Source organism: Schistocerca serialis, chromosome 10, assembly GCF_023864345.2.
Source record: "Schistocerca serialis cubense isolate TAMUIC-IGC-003099 chromosome 10, iqSchSeri2.2, whole genome shotgun sequence".
Taxonomy (NCBI): Eukaryota; Metazoa; Arthropoda; class Insecta; order Orthoptera; family Acrididae; genus Schistocerca; species Schistocerca serialis.
Genome location: NC_064647.1, coordinates 199,109,724 through 199,129,370, shown reverse-complemented (window position 1 = coordinate 199,129,370; position 19,647 = coordinate 199,109,724). Strand labels below are relative to the sequence as shown.

The 19,647-nt window shown below is 45.3% G+C and overlaps 2 non-coding genes and 1 pseudogene across 2 annotated transcripts; 1 reads left to right on the top strand and 2 right to left on the bottom strand.

Annotated features, from left to right (window-relative positions):
- Nucleotides 1-9,414: 9,414 nt before the first annotated feature.
- On the bottom strand, nt 9,415-9,532 carry LOC126425565 (5S ribosomal RNA; annotated as a pseudogene).
- A 6,520-nt stretch (nt 9,533-16,052) lies between these two features.
- On the bottom strand, nt 16,053-16,127 carry Trnat-ugu (transfer RNA threonine (anticodon UGU)). Its single transcript has one exon. It is a non-coding gene; the product is annotated as a tRNA-Thr (tRNA).
- A 1,764-nt stretch (nt 16,128-17,891) lies between these two features.
- Trnat-ugu (transfer RNA threonine (anticodon UGU)) lies at nt 17,892-17,966 on the top strand. The gene has a single exon. It is a non-coding gene; the product is annotated as a tRNA-Thr (tRNA).
- The last annotated feature ends 1,681 nt before the right edge of the window (nt 17,967-19,647 follow it).

Sequence of the window (19,647 nt, the reverse complement as noted above, 5' to 3'; positions counted from 1 at the left end):
TGACAACGTGTCTGGCGGAATGGCTTCACATGCAGATGAGATGTACTGCTTCAGCTGTTCAATTGTTTCTGGATTCTGGCGGTACACCTGGTCTTTCAAGTGTCCCCACAGAAAGAAGTCACAGGGGTTCATGTCTGGCGAATAGGGAGGCCAATCCACGCTGCCTCCTGTATGTTTCGGATAGCCCAAAGCAATCACACGATCATCGGAATATTCATTCAGGAAATTAAAGACGTCGGCCGTGCGATGTGGCCGGGCACCATCTTGCATAAACCACGAGGTGTTTGCAGTGTCGTCTAAGGCAGTTTGTACCGCCACAAATTCACGAAGAATGTCCAGATAGCGCGATGCTGTAATCGTTTCGGATCTGCAAAATGGGCCAATGATTCCTTTGGAAGAAATGGCGCCCCAGACCAGTACTTTTTGAGGATGCAGGGACGATGGGACTGCAACATGGGGCTTTTCGGTTCCCCATATGCGCCAGTTCTGTTTATTGACGAAGCCGTCCAGGTAAAAAGTAAGCTTCGTCAGTAAACCAAATGCTGCCCACATGCATATCGCCGTCATCAATCCTGTGCACTATATCGTTAGCGAATGTCTCTCGTGCAGCAATGGTAGCGGCGCTGAGGGGTTGCCGCGTTTGAATTTTGTATGGATAGAGGTGTAAACTCTGGCGCATGAGACGATATGTGGACGTTGGCGTCATTTGGACCGCAGCTGCAACACGGCGAACGGAAACCCGAGGCCGCTGTTGGATCACCTGCTGCACTAGCTGCGCGTTGCCCTCTGTGGTTGCCGTACGCGGTCGCCCTACCTTTCCAGCACGTTCATCCGTCACGTTCCCAGTCCGTTGAAATTTTTCAAACAGATCCTTTATTGTACCGCTTTTCGGTCCTTTGGTTACATTAAACCTCCGTTGAAAACTTCGTCTTGTTGCAACAACACTGTGTTCTAGGCGGTGGAATTCCAACACCAGAAAAATCCTCTGTTCTAAGGAATAAACCATGTTGTCTACAGCACACTTGCACGTTGTGAACAGCACACGCTTACAGCAGAAAGGCGACGTACGGAATGGCGCACCCACGGACTGCGTTGTCTTCTATATCTTTGACATCACTTGCAGCGCCATCTGTTGTTGAAAATTGTAACTACTGTAATTTCGAAAGTTTGTCCGCCTGAAAATGTACTGTTGTCCCAAGCATATTGCAACAAACGGTGTATTTCTATCGCTGCTCGTTTAGTTTTTATTGCCGTTTCAAATATACCGGTCATTTTTGAAACACCCTGTATAAGCATGTATAAACAGATCAACTATTGAAAGAGCTAAAGGGGGGAAAAGTTTACCCGCATAACGTCCGTCTTCCACGTTGGTGTGTATTTTTAAACCTAATAACTTAACTTGTATTTTATAAAAAAAGTTTTCTTGCTAGAAGTTCTAGCTCCGAATGACGCAGTATTGAGTATTATATGGGCGGCCTCTTTATCAGAAATTACGGTCCTGTGTTTTTAATGTTCTCGTCCTAGTGGTATGTGATACGAAAAATCTATGTACTGCATCTGTGTGCTGTATTGTACACCTTTTCCTCATTTTAAATTTACCGCCTTCATTTATATTTTACTTCGTCAAAATTTTAGAATAAGTTATTGCACAGGTGATGCCCCTAGTAATTCCATCTTTTCAATGTTTTATGTGCAGTAGATTTATAAAGTTTGAGGGTATGTATATCCAGTTTACGATTTCTCATTCTTATCACTGCTGCGTCGCAGCGCCTCTTCTTGAGGTGGTTCTGTATTATGCTTCAGTACTGGCACACGACGCTGTGGTACATTATGCTTACTACCTGACCCACCCATCTTACTCTGTTACTCGCTCCTGTGAACTGGAACGCGTTATGCAGATCTTGGTGCCTCTCGCGTCCATCTAGAAAAGGTAATGATTTTACTCTTTTATATACCTAGTTTTTACTGAGTTTAACGAAGGCGATGTTGCCCTGATGTATTCAACGATGCGCTTTGGCTATACTGACTAACGGATTCTTGTAAGAAATACCAAATTAACGTATTTGTTCTTTAAATAGTTGATTTATTTATACATGCTTATAGGTTATCCAAGTCTGCACAACGCGATCGCGATTCTTAAATAGATGTATTTGTTCTCTGTTGTCTATGTAGATAACCTGAAGATGCCTAAATAAGGCGAAACGCGTCGTTGAAAAGTAAAAAACTAAAATTGCAACCAAGACTGTTTTTTAACCAATACTGTTAAGCACTGGTTTGCTGTATGCCACATATGAATTCGAAGAATTTCTATAATTAGTGTTAATTTGCTCTCTATTTTCATTCCGCAATTGTTTGAGATATATTTAATTTTTGTAGCGGGAGAATTTCGCAATTGTTTGCGTCTTCTTATGTTGTACAAACCTTTTTTTCAATAAACAGAGCTTATCTATAAAGTAAAACCACCTTCATCATTCTAAGTAAAGTTTTGAATATTTTGTCCTGTGTGCACTTAGTCACACGCAGCAACAGACGGCCGCGTAGAGTGCTCGGCGATGTTTGAGGCGCAATGCCACGGATTGGCCCCTCTCTCCTCTCCACCCCCCCCCCCCCCCCCCCCCCCCCCCCGCCAGAGGTTCGAGTCCTCCCTCGAGCATGGGTGTGTCTGTGTGTGTGTGTGTGTGTATGTATGTGTGTGTGTGTGTTGTTCTTAGCATAAATTAGTTTAAGAAGTGTGTAAGTCTAGGGACCGATGGCCTCAGCAGTTTGGTCCGTTAGGAATTCACACACATTTGAACATTTGAGAAACAGACTGTTTCTGATAAGCAAAGCTGCTGCATCTGCTGATTCATATTTGCTCTTTAGAATGTCGGTATATCAGACGCAAAATAGGATGCTGAGCAGGAAGGTAAGTCACTTTTATTTCACGGCAGATGTCAGCGTGCATTATTACGAGGAAACAATATGTAGTCAGAGCTATCAGGTGTTTTGTTAAGCAAGCTGATTAATTTTCAGTGAAGTGTGTCGGTAATTTCATAGAGTTATTTTGTGTCTGAGTAGAGCAGTAACTTGTTTTTGTGGCTATTCCAAGTCAAATATTGCACTTCAGATGACACAACTTTAATAATGTACTTCAGTCTTGAGATTCAGTTATATCGTTTTCAATGAGCACACAATTAATTTCTTTTGGCATTTAATTATATTCATTTTCATTATTTCAAAATTCTGCATTTTATTAATTTTAAAGTTTTGTTTGACGACACTTTGTCGTGTCCTGACATAGGTGGGAGAGGCAGAAAAGTGTGTACTGGTCAGTGTGCGCTCCAGAGCGGTCCAGAGCAGAAGGCAGAAGGACAATTCACAGTGAAGGCATTTGATTGTTTTCTTCTGTCTGAGCCAACACTGGTACAGGCACTTACTAGGAATGCAGGTGGTGAGACTCGGTAGGGAACTCGTTGTGGAGACTCTTGGACAAAGAGGGTTTTGAAATAGTCGTTTATTCCAGACAGAACTAATCAATACACTGGAGGCTAGTTCTAGGGTTAGAAAAAGCATGAATAACACTGTTACAACAGAAGCCAATGCAGAAGTCCCAGGAGTAGATGCTAACCAGAGCAGTAAACACTAGCAGCATCTTAAGGCAACAACTTAGTTGCAAAACAAAACATACTGAATGTGACGCTGCTCACTGAGGCACTCGGGGGGAGAGAGAGAGAGAGAGAGGGGTGGGGGGGGGGAGCAGACTTACGCGGAGCTGGACCGGGACTGCAGTCGACGGACGCGGATTCGGCGCCCAGATCGTCTGACTGAGAACTCCGCCAAAATGCGGAATCTAGGGGTTTTAAAGAGTCGCGTGGGGGCACTGTTTTTCGACCCAGTCTATCCCGTAGGTCTCTTGCAGGTCCCCTCTACTGCTCCTAAGGCGGGAATTTTAATGCAGCCCGTATTTGGTATCAACATTGTTCAGCTGAAAGCTAAACGTAACTGCTCTGCCAAATAAGGCTTGCAACATTATTGTTATACGTCATTTAGCCCCGCCCCTCGGGCTCCCCGGAGTAGGGACTGCTAGGTCGTTTTCGCTCTCTTTCTGACCCTTGTGAGTCTACTGACGTTGCTGTTCTCAGGGCTGGTATCAAGCTGGTTTTTTACGCTAGTACGTGCCTTTGGCTAAAAAGTTCTACAGTGACAACCAACCACAGGGTCTAGACGACATATGAAGCTACATTTTAATTCCTTGAAGAATAACTAGAGCCCTGGGCGTCTGGGGGCGTCTGCACATGCGCAAGGCTCTCTCCTTACGGCTTACTTCATGTAACAATCTCTCTCCTAGTTTCGTCTGCCCTCAGCATCGTCTCTGCTTCCGCGCCTTGGAACGCCTGTCCTCCTTTCTCACAGCTTCAAGATAACACTACAGTAGCAAGGAATAATCACTATATTACAACTTTTGACATGCGCAACACAGCGGCAACCGACATTCACTATTGCTCAGCGTTGAAAACGGGGTCTTAAATACACATTACACGAGCCGAAAGCTTTAGAATACATTACAGTCTGTATTCACACAGACAGGCAATTTTTTTTATAGAAAGCTTACATATATCTTGAACGGTTCCGGATATATCTTAGTTGAACGGATTAGCTGAACCAACGTTTGTATCAAACATCAGAATTACGGTGTTTCTGCCGACAGAAACCACTGTTATGTACGTATTCCATCAATTTGTATTACTGGCGGAGAGGTGTAACGTAACAAAAATAAGTGAACCAGATAGCAATCCTTTGGCTCGGTACTCGCCGTCTGGCGCTGAGCCGACGTATGCGTCACACACGCGGCGCGCCGCTGTTTGATCGCGCCATTGTCCCAGACACGACTACTGTCGCTCGTCCTCGCTAGGGCACGTGAGTCCCCACCGCGTCCGCATTCCAACATCTCCCTTCTTGTGCTGTTTCTTCGCTACAGGGAGTAGCGCTACAGCCTGTTCCGTCTTCACTGGAGCCATGCGCTTCTCGGCCATCGTACATCTCCCTTCCCTACCGCTATATAATTGACTACTTGTTTAAATTATCTGTCACACAACGAGAGGTCCCCAGCCGTGGGACCGACTTTTTGAAACCATCTGTACGGTGATGTAGGTCAAGGTCATAGGTACCACAAGCTGCAGCTATTCACTCTGGTGGGCCCTCTTTTGAGAGTACCTGACAAAATAATAATAATAATAATAATAATAATAATAATAATAATAATAATAATAATAATAATATAACAGATAAAACAACACCAAATAACAAACCTGATATCATACTCACCAATGAAAACAAGAAATTAACACAACTAATCGAAATATCCATACCCAATACAACAAATATACAGAAGAAACCAGGAGAAAAAAATTGAAAACTACACTCCTGGAAATGGAAAAAAGAACACATTGACACCGGTGTGTCAGACTCACCATACTTGCTCCGGACACTGCGAGAGGGCTGTACAAGCAATGATCACACGCACGGCACAGCGGACACACCAGGAACCGCGGTGTTGGCCGTCGAACGGCGCTAGCTGCGCAGCATTTGTGCACCGCCGCCGTCAGTGTCAGCCAGTTTGCCGTGGCATACGGAGCTCCATCGCAGTCTTTAACACTGGTAGCATGCCGCGACAGCGTGGACGTGAACCGTATGTGCAGTTGACGGACTTTGAGCGAGGGCGTATAGTGGGCATGCGGGAGGCCGGGTGGACGTACCGCCGAATTGCTCAACACGTGGGGCGTGAGGTCTCCACAGTACATCGATGTTGTCGCCAGTGGTCGGCGGAAGGTGCACGTGCTCGTCGACCTGGGACCGGACCGCAGCGACGCACGGATGCACGCCGCAGTGCCGTAGGGGACCGCACTGCCACTTCCCAGCAAATTAGGGACACTGTTGCTCCTGGGGTATCGGCGAGGACCATTCGCAACCGTCTCCATGAAGCTGGGCTACGGTCCCGCACACCGTTAGGCCGTCTTCCGCTCACGCCCCAACATCGTGCAGCCCGCCTCCAGTGGTGTCGCGACAGGCGTGAATGGAGGGACGAATGGAGACGTGTCGTCTTCAGCGATGAGAGTCGCTTCTGCCTTGGTGCCAATGATGGTCGTATGCGTGTTTGGCGCCGTGCAGGTGAGCGCCACAATCAGGACTGCATACGACCGAGGCACACAGGGCCAACACCCGGCATCATGGTGTGGGGAGCGATCTCCTATACTGGCCGTACACCACTGGTGATCGTCGAGGGGACACTGAATAGTGCACGGTACATCCAAACCGTCATCGAACCCATAGTTCTACCGTTCCTAGACCGGCAAGGGAACTTGCTGTTCCAACAGGACAATGCACGTCCGCATGTATCCCGTGTCACCCAACGTGCTCTAGAAGGTGTACGTCAACTACCCTGGCCAGCAAGATCTCCGGATCTGTCCCCCATTGAGCATGTTTGGGACTGGATGAAGCGTCGTCTCACGCGGTCTGCACGTCCAGCACGAACGCTGGTCCAACTGAGGCGCCAGGTGGAAATGGCATGGCAAGCCGTTCCACAGGACTACATCCAGCATCTGTACGATCGTCTCCATGGGAGAATAGCAGCCTGCATTGCTGCGAAAGGTGGATATACACTGTACTATTGCCGACATTGTGCATGCTCTGTTGCTTGTGTCTATGTGCCTGTGGTTCTGTCAGTGTGATTATGTGATGTATCTGACCCCAGGAATGTGTCAATAAAGTTTCCCCTTCCTGGGACAATGAATTCACGGTGTTCTTATTTCAATTTCCAGGAGTGTACATCCAACTGGCTGAGGAAGTCGAGGACATGTGGCATCAGGATAAAGTTGACATTATACCGATTACACTATCAACTACAGGAGTCATACCACACAATATCCACCAGTACATCAATGCAATACAGCTACATCCAAACGTATATATACAACTACAGAAATCCTTAATTATTGATACGTGTTCAATAACCCGAAAGTTCCTAAATACAATGTAACATATACCGTACAGTTAAAAGAAGTCACGCTTGATGAAGGTCCGCGTCACTTTCCATTTTTAACCAGACCTAAGGTCTGAGAAAAATAGAAATAATAATAATAATAATAATAATAATAATAATAATAATTAGAAGCGTTGAAAAAGTAGTTTTGCAAATACTGTTTGAGTGGTGTAAGGGACAGGGTAAGGCTTTCACATGTAGAAACTTGTGGGTTCAAATCTTGTTAGGTGCAATAAATATTTTATCTTCACATCTGTATCGAAATGATCTTGATCATTATTTTTATTCAATTAGAAGAGGTTGAAAAATCGCGTAAGAACTACTTGTTGGTTGTTTGAGCAACAGCATTTTACATTAAAGCACGAAATTTCGTCTACAAGGCCATTAAAAACATAATAAATTTACAGGTATACATTACGTGTGAAATTACTAGTACATTCACTGACAGAGTAATATGCTCATAAATTTAGGGTGCAGAAGGTAGAGTTCTGTTTACAGAAGATCACAGTTACAAATGCATGGGGAAACAAGAGCAAATATAAGCCAAAACAACGTCATTAAAAAGAAAAAGCTTCCACTTAACAGTACGAATGCTTTTCTTTATATCACACTTTTTTCACTCGGAATTTTTGTGAATGTGAATTTAATTATATACAGTGATTTAAAAATTACGATGTACCAGTTAAAAAAAGAAAGACGGAATTATCTATTTATATTGACTGTGCAATGGTGTAAAAAGTATATTTTTCGTTACAAGCTGTGCACTTTTTTGGATGGTAATGTCCAAAGAACATTTAAAACATAACCTAAATTCCTATTGCAGTACAGACAAAATAACGCAGGTGAAGATTTAAATGAAATAAGGGATTGTATGTAAAACGAAATTCAAGGAAAATGAGCAATAGAAATAATCAATGCAACAACATGGATGAATAGGGTGATAAAACTAAACAAATTAGATCGAAATCAATCCATAAAATTAATTAAAATCACATGAACAAAGATTTCAAGTGCAAAAAGAATCACAGGAATAAAAATGAGAGCAAATGAAAAATTCATCTGATGAGTGTAACAATGTGATAAAGAAATAGAAATAAAAAAGTACGTTTAAATCAGTGAATTGAATAAAAATGAGGATCCAAGCCATTTCAATAAAGATTTAAAAACAAACTTCGAAACACCTGCTGGGTTTCGAACCTGTGACCTGCATGCAAAAGCCTTACTCTGCCCGTTACACAATACAACCAGCCAGCTTTGAAACACATTTTCATGCTACTGAGCGTCACGCAAAATTCCGATTTTTTTTTTTTCCTCAATTACTCGCAAACGAGGTAGCACCAGGGTGAATGGCTGGAGTCTGTGTCACCTGGGGCCATGACTTACATCACCGTATAGATCATTCCAAGGAGTCAATCCCACCGCGGGCGACGTCTCCTTAACAGTAGCGATGAGTGGCGGGGGGGGGGGGGGGGGGGCAGAGGAGACCATAGACCGCCGGCCGGCTTGTGTAATCCTGTTCGCAGCATCAGCCCTTCCGCATTAGGTCATATAACTGTACTGTGAATGCGATTGCACGGGTAGTTAAGCATCATTTCAAGGCAATTCAGCAAGTGGTAGTGGTTCGAAACTGAGCTGTAAAATTCCACCTAAACATACATACCGTAAACTAGAGCTACTTAAGCCCGTCAGCCAAAAAAGGGAACTATTAGTACTGTGGTTTTCCGAAGGTACCAGATTTGCATGCCTCCAGAGGCTCTGTTCTGACTCGTTTGTCATACTGAAAAATTGTTTCGTTTACTACACAAATTTATGTCTGTACGCGCACCTTCAAAGGATACAGATGGTTGGTAAGTGATTTTTTTTTCAAATTTCGTATCTTTTACGACTTTGTCAATAGTCTAATTCTTTTTATAAAGTAAACGATATAAATAGGTTGATTTAAAAATTAGTCAACGTAATTAGCCTAAGTGTCCTACAAGAGCCCATTGTTTTTCTAGTGTGATTTCGCCTCAAGTAACTCTGATCCACATTTACAACATTCAAGTGCGATACTAATGCGGGCTCAAGTAGCCCATAAAATACGTTCAACCTCAAAACTACATTCCCGTTTGGAAAACGCAGTTTATTAAAGGATTTTCTGGTTATTACCAAATACGAGGGCGTGCTGAAACGTAATACCTTCGATTCTTTTATGTAAACTCTTAAAGCACCCCGTCTTCAGGCCACGAGTGGCCTACCGAGACCATCCGACCGCCGTGTCATCCTCATGGAGGATGCGGGTAGGAGGGGCATGGGGTCAGTACACCGCTCTCCCGGTCGTTATGATGGTATTATTGACCGGAGCCGCTACTATTCGGTCGAGTAGCTCCACAATTGGCTGAGTGCACCCCGAAAAATGGCAAAAGCGCATGGCCTCCTGGATGATCACCCATCCAAGTGCCGACCACGCCCGCCGGCGCTTAACTTCGGTGATCTCACGGGAACCGGTGTAACCACTGCGGCAAGGCCGTTGCCGTAAACTCTTCAAGCCTTCAAAATAAAATAAACTTTATTAACAGCCTACATCTTCATTTATGTTTCAACATAGTCAACCTGCGACGAAAACATGTCCCCCAACGGTAGACCAGTTTGTTGATAGCGTCACTGGACATATGTCTTCTTTAGGGCCGGCAGCATAATATATGTCTGATAACGACATGATTATTGGAATAGATGCATCAAATATCTGATTGTAATAATTAATATTTATTCACTACAGACTGTCTCGGCCTTTATCGCCACTGTCAAGTACGTCTAGATTGATGTGTCGTCCATATTAGGTCGTTAGTGAACTGTCTTATAACGGTCACTATTTTAGTAAGATGGTAAATCATGTAAATACACTCCTGGAAATTGAAATAAGAACACCGTGAATTCATTGTCCCAGGAAGGGGAAACTTAATTGACACATTCCTGGGGTCAGATACATCACATGATCACACTGACAGAACCACAGGCACATAGACACAGGCAACAGAGCATGCACAATGTCGGCACTAGTACAGTGTATATCCACCTTTCGCAGCAATGCAGGCTGCTATTCTCCCATGGAGACGATCGTACAGATGCTGGATGTAGTCCTGTGGAACGGCTTGCCATGCCATTTCCACCTGGCGCCTCAGTTGGACCAGCGTTCGTGCTGGACGTGCAGACCGCGTGAGACGACGCTTCATCCAGTCCCAAACATGCTCAATGGGGGACAGATCCGGAGATCTTGCTGGCCAGGGTAGTTGACTTACACCTTCTAGAGCACGTTGGGTGGCACGGGATACATGCGGACGTGCATTGTCCTGTTGGAACAGCAAGTTCCCTTGCCGGTCTAGGAATGGTAGAACGATGGGTTCGATGACGGTTTGGATGTACCGTGCACTATTCAGTGTCCCCTCGACGATCACCAGTGGTGTACGGCCAGTGTAGGAGATCGCTCCCCACACCATGATGCCGGGTGTTGGCCCTGTGTGCCTCGGTCGTATGCAGTCCTGATTGTGGCGCTCACCTGCACGGCGCCAAACACACATACGACCATCATTGGCACCAAGGCAGAAGCGACTCTCATCGCTGAAGACGACACGTCTCCATTCGTCCCTACATTCACGCCTGTCGCGACACCACTAGAGGCGGGCTGCACGATGTTGGGGCGTGAGCGGAAGACGACCTAACGGTGTGCGGGACCGTAGCCCAGCTTCATGGAGACGGTTGCGAATGGTCCTCGCCGATACCCCAGGAGCAACAGTGTCCCTAATTTGCTGGGAAGTGGCGGTGCGGTCCCCTACGGCACTGCGTAGGATCCTACGGTCTTGGCGTGCATCCGTGCGTCGCTGCGGTCCGGTCCCAGGTCGACGGGCACGTGCACCTTCCGCCGACCACTGGCGACAACATCGATGTACTGTGGAGACCTCACGCCCCACGTGTTGAGCAATTCGGCGGTACGTCCACCCGGCCTCCCGCATGCCCACTATACGCCCTCGCTCAAAGTCCGTCAACTGCACATACGGTTCACGTCCACGCTGTCGCGGCATGCTACCAGTGTTAAAGACTGCGATGGAGCTCCGTATGCCACGGCAAACTGGCTGACACTGACGGCGGCGGTGCACAAATGCTGCGCAGCTAGCGCCATTCGACGGCCAACACCGCGGTTCCTGGTGTGTCCGCTGTGCCGTGCGTGTGATCATTGCTTGTACAGCCCTCTCGCAGTGTCCGGAGCAAGTATGGTGGGTCTGACACATAGGTGTCAATGTGTTCTTTTTTCCATTTCCAGGAGTGTATGTTGAAACTAAAATGTTAATTACGGTGTGACAGTAATTTGACAGAGTGGAACTATTGTCACACCGTAATTAACGATCTAGACGTAGTTGACAACGGCGATAAAGCCTGAAACAGTCTGTTGAAACTAAAATGTTCATTACGGTGTGACAGTAACTTGACAGAGTGGAACTATTGTCACACCGTAATTCACGATTTAGACGTAGTCGACAACGGCGATAAAGCCTGAAACAGTCTGTCGTGAGTAAAGATATTACAAGCAGCTATTTGGTGCATCTATTCTAATAATCATTGTAGATTGTTTGATTTGTTAACGTAGCGGCAACATCATGCCTGCTTGCACCGCTTCGGTCCCGGCGCAGGTTCAAGCCTTCCCTCGGGCATGGTTGTGTGTGTTTGTCCTTAGGATAATTTAGGTTAAGTAGTGTGTAAGCTTAGGGACTGATGACCTCGGTAGTTAAGTTCCGTAGGATTTCACACACATTTGAACCTTTTTTTTTTTGCACTGCTTCATCACTATCAGACTGAAGTCCTCGAGGAAGTCCTTTAAATTTGGAAACAGACGAAAATAGGATGGGGCCAAATTGGGAATGGATGAAGGGCCGAGCGAGGCCGAGCAGAGGTTAGCACACTGGTCTCGCATTCGGGAGAACGACAGTTCATACACGCGTCCGGCGATCCTGATTTAGGTTTTCCGTGATTTCGTTAAATCGCGTCAGGCCAATGCCGGGATGGTTCCTTTGAAATGGTATGGACGACTTCCTCCCCCATCCTGCCCTAATCCTATGGGACCGATGACCTCGCTTTTTGATCCTTCCCGCAGATCAACCAACCAACTGTATGGAGGGTGATCGATGACAATGAACCCGACGCGTCCGATTGTTGCAGATGGAACAGCGCCTGTGTGTAGTATGGCATTGTCGTGCCGTCAGCTGTCATTCTTCAATCGATTCCAATTGGATGGACTTTTTCTGCTGTAGAACTCGATTGCAGTACGCTGTTTCTCAAGCACCTCCTTAGTTACGCTACACCATCATGATGCGCGCTACAATTCGGATCCCTCTAGCGGCAGAGCGCTGCAGCTTGCGTCAGCGGAGCGTGAAATTCGACAGAGTAACATGGTTGACACGTAATACCGCAACCGATATTGAGAACAGAACAAATCATTCCGGGGAATTACTTACGACAGCGCTCTAATCGCACGCATGGAGCCCACCAACAAAGCTGGGAAATGACGACATAGAGGCAATTTTGTTCTAAAAATGGGAAGACATTGATGGGAAAGTAAAATCTCCAGAACCTTTGAAGAAAGATCTTTTTGCAGCTACTTTGAAGCACAGTATGTAAATGCTTAAAATTATCGGCGATTCTTAAAAATTCGAACAATTTTAATAAACATTTTTGGGACAGTGGACAAAATTTTTTTAAAATTTTTCCTTCAAAAATTCAGTCTTTATCACACCACGTATGCTTCAAGAACATAGGTGGCCGGTTTCGGTCATATCACACGACCATCATCAGACCCGTAATTTAATTTAGAAAGTAATAGAAACCTTACTAGATCGACAATAAAATATGACAAAATGCTTTTAGGGATAAAATGCAATGAGACTTGTTGCCATGGGTATAACAAGTCTTAGGGCATTTTATCCTAAAAAGCTTTTTGTCATATTTTATTGTCGATCTAGTAAGGTTTCTATTACTTTCTAAATTAAATTACAGGTCTGATGATGGTCATGTGATATGACCAAAACCGGCCACCTATGTTTTTGAAGGTGTGATCAAGACTGAATTTTTGAAAGAAAAATTCTTAAAAATTTTTTCATTATTTATTAAGTATGGTGCTCTAACGTTATAGGATGGAAACATTTGACAAGAATGCTTTGTAAAATATTTTCCCTGTCATTTCCCACAAATACACGCGTTCTCACTTGCTTCTTTTTATCCTGCTTAGTAATTTTTTGAAAGCAAACCATTGTTGTAGTTTTGTATTCTGTTACTCTGAGACATTTGTCCAACACGAAGTTTCAGTTGCACTTGTTCACAACAGTACAATTGGTTACTGAATGGTTGGGAAGAAGGATTGGACTCAAGTTAGTCAACAGTAAGCGGAATGTGGACCCAAAGTAAATTAACTTCACAACAAATTAGTAACAGAAAAATAAGTAAGTAATAAGAGTAATTAACTCGCAAATGTTCTGTACTTTAGAGAAACTTACCTGACGCGAGAAAACTTATTATTTATGCCTAATATTTTAAAGAACGTGGGAAAAATAAAACAGTGGGATCGAGTAGCTCTAATTTACGTCGCTTCTATTTATGCGAAATAAAATAAAACCTTGTTAAATATTTTATTTAAAATAAGAGAATACATTTCACTTTCTGAATTTCGAAACGGACGCCGGCGACAGCGATCGGCTGTTGTCACGCAACAATTGCAAATACTGCGTTCACTTTGAGTATTGAATTGTTGTGTTATTCTCCTTGGACAACTCGTAGACATGACGGCGAGCAGGCCACAGTTAATTGCTTCAATTTCTTTGTTCTGTAAAAGATCGCTGCAGCGTGGATACTGTTTATTTTATTTATATCCTCGTCGGTAGACCATCCTGTACAATAGTATCGACCATGTTAGAAATTTTATAATAGAAATGATATATACATAAAAAATTAACAAAATAGGACAGAATAAGGTGAGGATAGGGCAGGGAATTGGCCATGGCCTAATCAAAGGAACAATCCCAGCATTCACCTCAGCGACAATGGGAAATCACGGAAAATCTAAGTGAGGATGGATGGATGGACTCCAGTCCTCCCGAACGCGAATCCAGTTCATTAAGACTGGAGTAGCCACCTCACTCGGTACATGACTGGAAGGGGAAGCATAAAATATATTGTCTACATTGTGAGTCCAACATGCACAATTAATCAGTGAAAAAGAAATTTTGAATGTGAAAGCACTATTGAAAAAATGAAAACAGATGAACACTACATAACACTGCGGAATAGTAGAAGATTCAAAATAAGTAAATCAATTATCTAGGTAAAACAAGAAAATATGACTTAAAACATCCATAAAAAAATAGAATACACGACCACCTTATGTAGCAATGCTAAAATGTGTAACACAGGAACACACGAAAAGCTACCGACAGTATAAACGTCTCAATTAGGCTAACTCCGGATTCCTTCTCAGTGGGCCGGCCAGTGTGGCCGAGCGGTTCTAGGCGCTTCAGTCTGGAACCGCGCGACCGCTACGGTCGCAGGTTCGAATCCTGCCTCGGGCGTGGATGCGTGTCATGTCCTTAGGTTAGTTAGGTTTAAGTAGTTCTAAGTTCTAGGGGACTGATGACCTCAGAAGTTAAGTCCCATAGTGCTCAGAGCCATTTGAACCATCCTTCTCAGTGGACGAGTATTGCACTGCATCTGAAATGGTGTTAACAGAAAACCAACAGCAGAAACATTCTTTGCAAGAGAAGGACAGCGTAAATGGTACATCTGTTAACAGAACCAAAAGGAACCCAACAATGAATGAGGGCCTCCTAAACCTACACGCTAGCATATTGAGTTATATTGTAGAAACAGTTCTCAACAAGAAATGATTTTAACTCAGATCTAAAAGCTATTTCCTTCTCCAACCTCTTTATGTATGTAGGCAGCGCATATCAAGGATGGCACCAATGTGGCTGACATGTCTTTTGAGTGCTGCCTGTCGCAGTGCTAAAGCCGGTTCCCATCAGAATACCGAAGTTAAGTAATGTCGGGCTAGCACTTGGATGGGTGATGGTCCGGGTTTGCCTAGTGCTGTTGGCAAGTGGGGTGCACTCAGCCCCCCCCCCCCCCCCAAAAAAAGTGCCATTGTACTGTCCACAATGAACAGTAAGCCAACTGTCTGTAAGGAAACGGGAAAACCAGACATTATTCTGGATTATAGCGCTACTAAAGGTGGCGTTGATTCACATGACCGAAAATGTGCCAATTATTCTACGGGACGAAGGACAAGGAGGTGGCCACTAGCGTTATTTTTCAGATTTTTGGATATGGCAGTTGTAAACGCCCATATTATTTTGGTGGCCAACAACATATCAATTTTGGAAAGGAAGAGGCAAAGGCGAGGAGAGTTTATTGAAAACTTGGGATTTAGCCTACTTGAAGGTTACCTGAAAGAAAGGGCTCGCATACAATCACTACCCCTAGATATAAAAGCATATTTTGTCAAAATACAAGCAGCCTTCTGATTTAACAGTAATCCCTCAAGCCTCAGGAGAGCGACCAAGATCTGGTCCATGCCATGAGTGAGTAAACATCGCAACAATAAAACTACAATAACATGCTCAGGGTGTATACGATCCGTGTGCAAAAAGCATTCCACCCGCAAAACTATTTTCTATGCCTGCAACATTCCATTCGACGAAGCGTGAAATCTTAGTATTTATTTTTTCCAAATATTTGTTCATCGCTATGTTTTTTTTATGCTACCTTGTTCCTAGTTAGTCATAAGCAATGAGTTATATTTGAAATATTTACGAAAGCATTATATTTGCCATCACGAGTCATTTGTAACAGTTGTACTACTTAAATTTTAACTATATATGACGGTAGTATCTGTTCCCGAAAGAACAGTTACCGTGGATGACCATGCAGCTTTGGTAGAAATGAAATGATAATTAAGTGGACACCCTAGCTGTAAACAGGCGTTGATGTACTTCATTGGGGACATGTTGAAAATGTGTGCCCCGACCGGGACTCGAACCCGGGATCTCCTGCTTACATGGCAGACGCTCTATTCATCTGAGCCACCGCGGGCACAGAGGATAGTGCGTCTGCAGGGACTTATCCCTTGCACGCTCCCCGTGAGATCCGCATTCCCAACATGTCCACACCACTACATTCGTAGTGCACCTAATATACACTCCTGGAAATGGAAAAAAGAACACATTGACACCGGTGTGTCAGACCCACCATACTTGCTCCGGACACTGCGAGAGGGCTGTACAAGCAATGATCACACGCACGGCATAGCGGACACACCAGGAACCGCGGTGTTGGCCGTCGAATGGCGCTAGCTGCGCACCATTTGTGCACCGCCGCCGTCAGTGTCAGCCAGTTTGCCGTGGCATACGGAGCTCCATCGCAGTCTTTAACACTGGTAGCATGCCGCGACAGCGTGGACATGAACCGTATGTGCAGTTGACGGACTTTGAGTGAGGGCGTATAGTGGGCATGCGGGAGGCCGGGTGGACGTACCGCCGAATTGCTCAACACGTGGGGCGTGAGGTCTCCACAGTACATCGATGTTGTCGCCAGTGGTCGGCGGAAGGTGCACGTGCCCGTCGACCTGGGACCGGACCGCAGCGACGCACGGATGCACGCCAAGACCGTAGGATCCTACGCAGTGCCGTACGGGACCGCACCGCCACTTCCCAGCAAATTAGGGACACTGTTGCTCCTGGGGTATCGGCGAGGACCATTCGCAACCGTCTCCATGAAGCTGGGCTATGGTCCCGCACACCGTTAGGCCGTCTTCTGCTCACGCGCCAACATCGTGCAGCCCGCCTCCAGTGGTGTCGCGACAGGCGTGAATGGAGGGACGAATGGAAGACGTGTCGTCTTCAACGATGAGAGTCGCTTCTGCCTTGGTGCCAATGATGGTCGTATGCGTGTTTGGCGCCGTGCAGGTGAGCGCCACAATCAGCACTGCATACGACCGAGGCACACAGGGCCAACACCCGGCATCATGGTGTGGGGAGCGATCTCCTACACTGGCCGTACACCACTGGTGATCGTCGAGGGGACACTGAATAGTGCACGGTACATCCAAACCGTCATCGAACCCATCGTTCTACCATTCCTAGACCGGCAAGGGAACTTGCTGTTCCAACAGGACAATGCACGTCCGCATGTATCCCGTGCCACCCAACGTGCTCTAGAAGGTGTAAGTCAACTACCCTGGCCAGCAAGATCTCCGGATCTGTCCCCCACTGAGCATGTTTGGGACTGGATGAAGCGTCGTCTCACGCGGCCTGCACGTCCAGCACGAACGCTGGTCCAACTGAGGCGCCAGGTGGAAATGGCATGGCAAGCCGCTCCACAGGACTACATCCAGCATCTCTACGATCGTCTCCATGGGATAATAGCAGCCTGCATTGCTGCGAAAGGTGGATATACACTGTACTAGTGCCGACATTGTGCATGCTCTGTTGCCTGTGTATATGTGCCTGTGGTTGTGTCAGTGTGATCATGTGATGTGTCTGACCCCAGGAATGTGTCAATAAAGTTTCCCCTTCCTGGGACAATGAATTCACGGTGTTCTTATTTCAATTTCCAGGAGTGTATATATATATATATATAGTTAAAATATGGCTTCCCGGCCTTTGACCTTCTTGTGCGAACGCACACGCTGTGCCCGAACTCGTACGGGACTTGGTAGATTAATCTGCCACGAGTAATGAGTAAGATGGGCAAACATCTATTAGGCGAACTACGAATGTAGTGGTGCGGAGATGTTGGGAATGTGGATCTCACGGGGAGCGTGCAAGGGATAAGTCCCTGCAGACGCACTATCCTCTGTGCCCGCGGTGGCTCAGATGAATAGAGCGTCTGCCATGTAAGCAGGAGATCCCGGGTTCGAGTCCCGGTCGGGGCACACATTTTCAACATGTCCCCAATGAAGTACATCAACGCCTGTTTGCAGCTAGGGTGTCCATTTAATTATCATTTACTTAAATTTTATTGCTCATTAAATATTTTAAAAATACTGTGTCGTAAGATTGGTGGAAAATGGAACTGCGGCACGGAGTGCCACTGGCGTAGCTTTCGGCGGCGCGTGTAGCGAAGGGTGAAAGACACATATGGTTTTTTTTCTATTGAAATTAAAACTACAGGTACAGTTAGTGATGCAGACTTGAGGAGCTACTTGACTCAGAAGTAGCGACTCTGGTCAAGAAAAAAAACTGACAACAGCCGGGAGAGCGGTGTGCTGACCACATGCTCCTCTATCCGCATCCACTCACCCCTGTGCCTTGAGGATGACACGGCGGTCGGTCGGTACCATTCGGCCTTCAAGGCCTGTTCGGACAGTGTTTGTTTGTTTGTTCTAACTTCTTTTATATGGATGGATCCACAGTGCGAGTATTATAACTGTGGTAATTGGAGTTGATTAGCAGGTCACCAAGTCTAAGTCTTGTCAGCAACACACATTTGTGTACGTACAAGGAGAGTACAACAAGCAAGCGCAACTTTTCAAATAGAGGCTTGCAATGATCTCTGGCCGAGCTGTGTGACAAGATTCAAACGAATATTTTGTGTAATGTAGAAATTTTGTTTACTCGACTATTAATTTTACCCCAGAAAACTATTCCATAAGGTACAAGAACTGGAGGTAGCCAAAATAAACCTTTCTAGGATCATCTGAGGATCAGACTTTGGGGGTAGCGCTCTCGCTTCCCGCGCCCGTGTTCCCGGGTTCGATTCCCGGCGTGGTCAGGAATTTTCTCTGCCTCGTGATGACTGGGTGTTTGATGTCTTTAGGTTAGTTAGATTTAAGTAGTTCTAAGTTCTAGGGGACTAATGACCATAGATGTTAAGTCCCATAGTGCTCGGAGCCATCAGACTTTGGACATAATTGTCAAAGCAAAACATGCAGAACTGAGTTTCTGGTAGAGGTTAGTCACATGGTTTAGGTCTCGGTCAATGTAACTTCCTAGAAGTATTGTGCATTGTACCCTTTCTAACTCATTTCTGCCCAGTACCAGATGGAGATCTTGCTTTTGATTCGTCTTCCCAAATTACATATAGTTAGTTTTCTTCACATTTATGGCCAGCCTGTTAGTATCGAACCGTGAATGCGAGGACTTGAGGATTCTATCAGTTGTAGTGGACAGAGATTCATAATATCACTCACTATTACACAAGTGTCATCTGCAAGCAACGTGATATTGCCTGCAGTTTCTGAGCTGTGTGCGTGTCATTTACAGACGGCATTTGTGGTCGAGCGGTTCTAGGCGCTTCAGTCTGGAACCGCGAGACCGCTAAAGTCGCAGGTTCAAATCCTGCCTGGGGCATGAATGTGTGTGATGTCCTTAGGTTAGTTAGGTTTAAGTAGTTCTAAGGCCTAGGGGACTGATGACCTCAGATATAAAGTCCCATAGTGCTCAGAGCCATTTGAACCATTTGTCATTTACATAAATAAGGAACAGAAGGGAGCCTCACACGATACCGTGGGGTACAACTGTTTCTCCAGTCATTGCATCAGACACTTATTTTACACTGAAGCGCTAAAGAAACTGGTACAGGCATGCGGTTTAAATACAAAGATACATTAACAG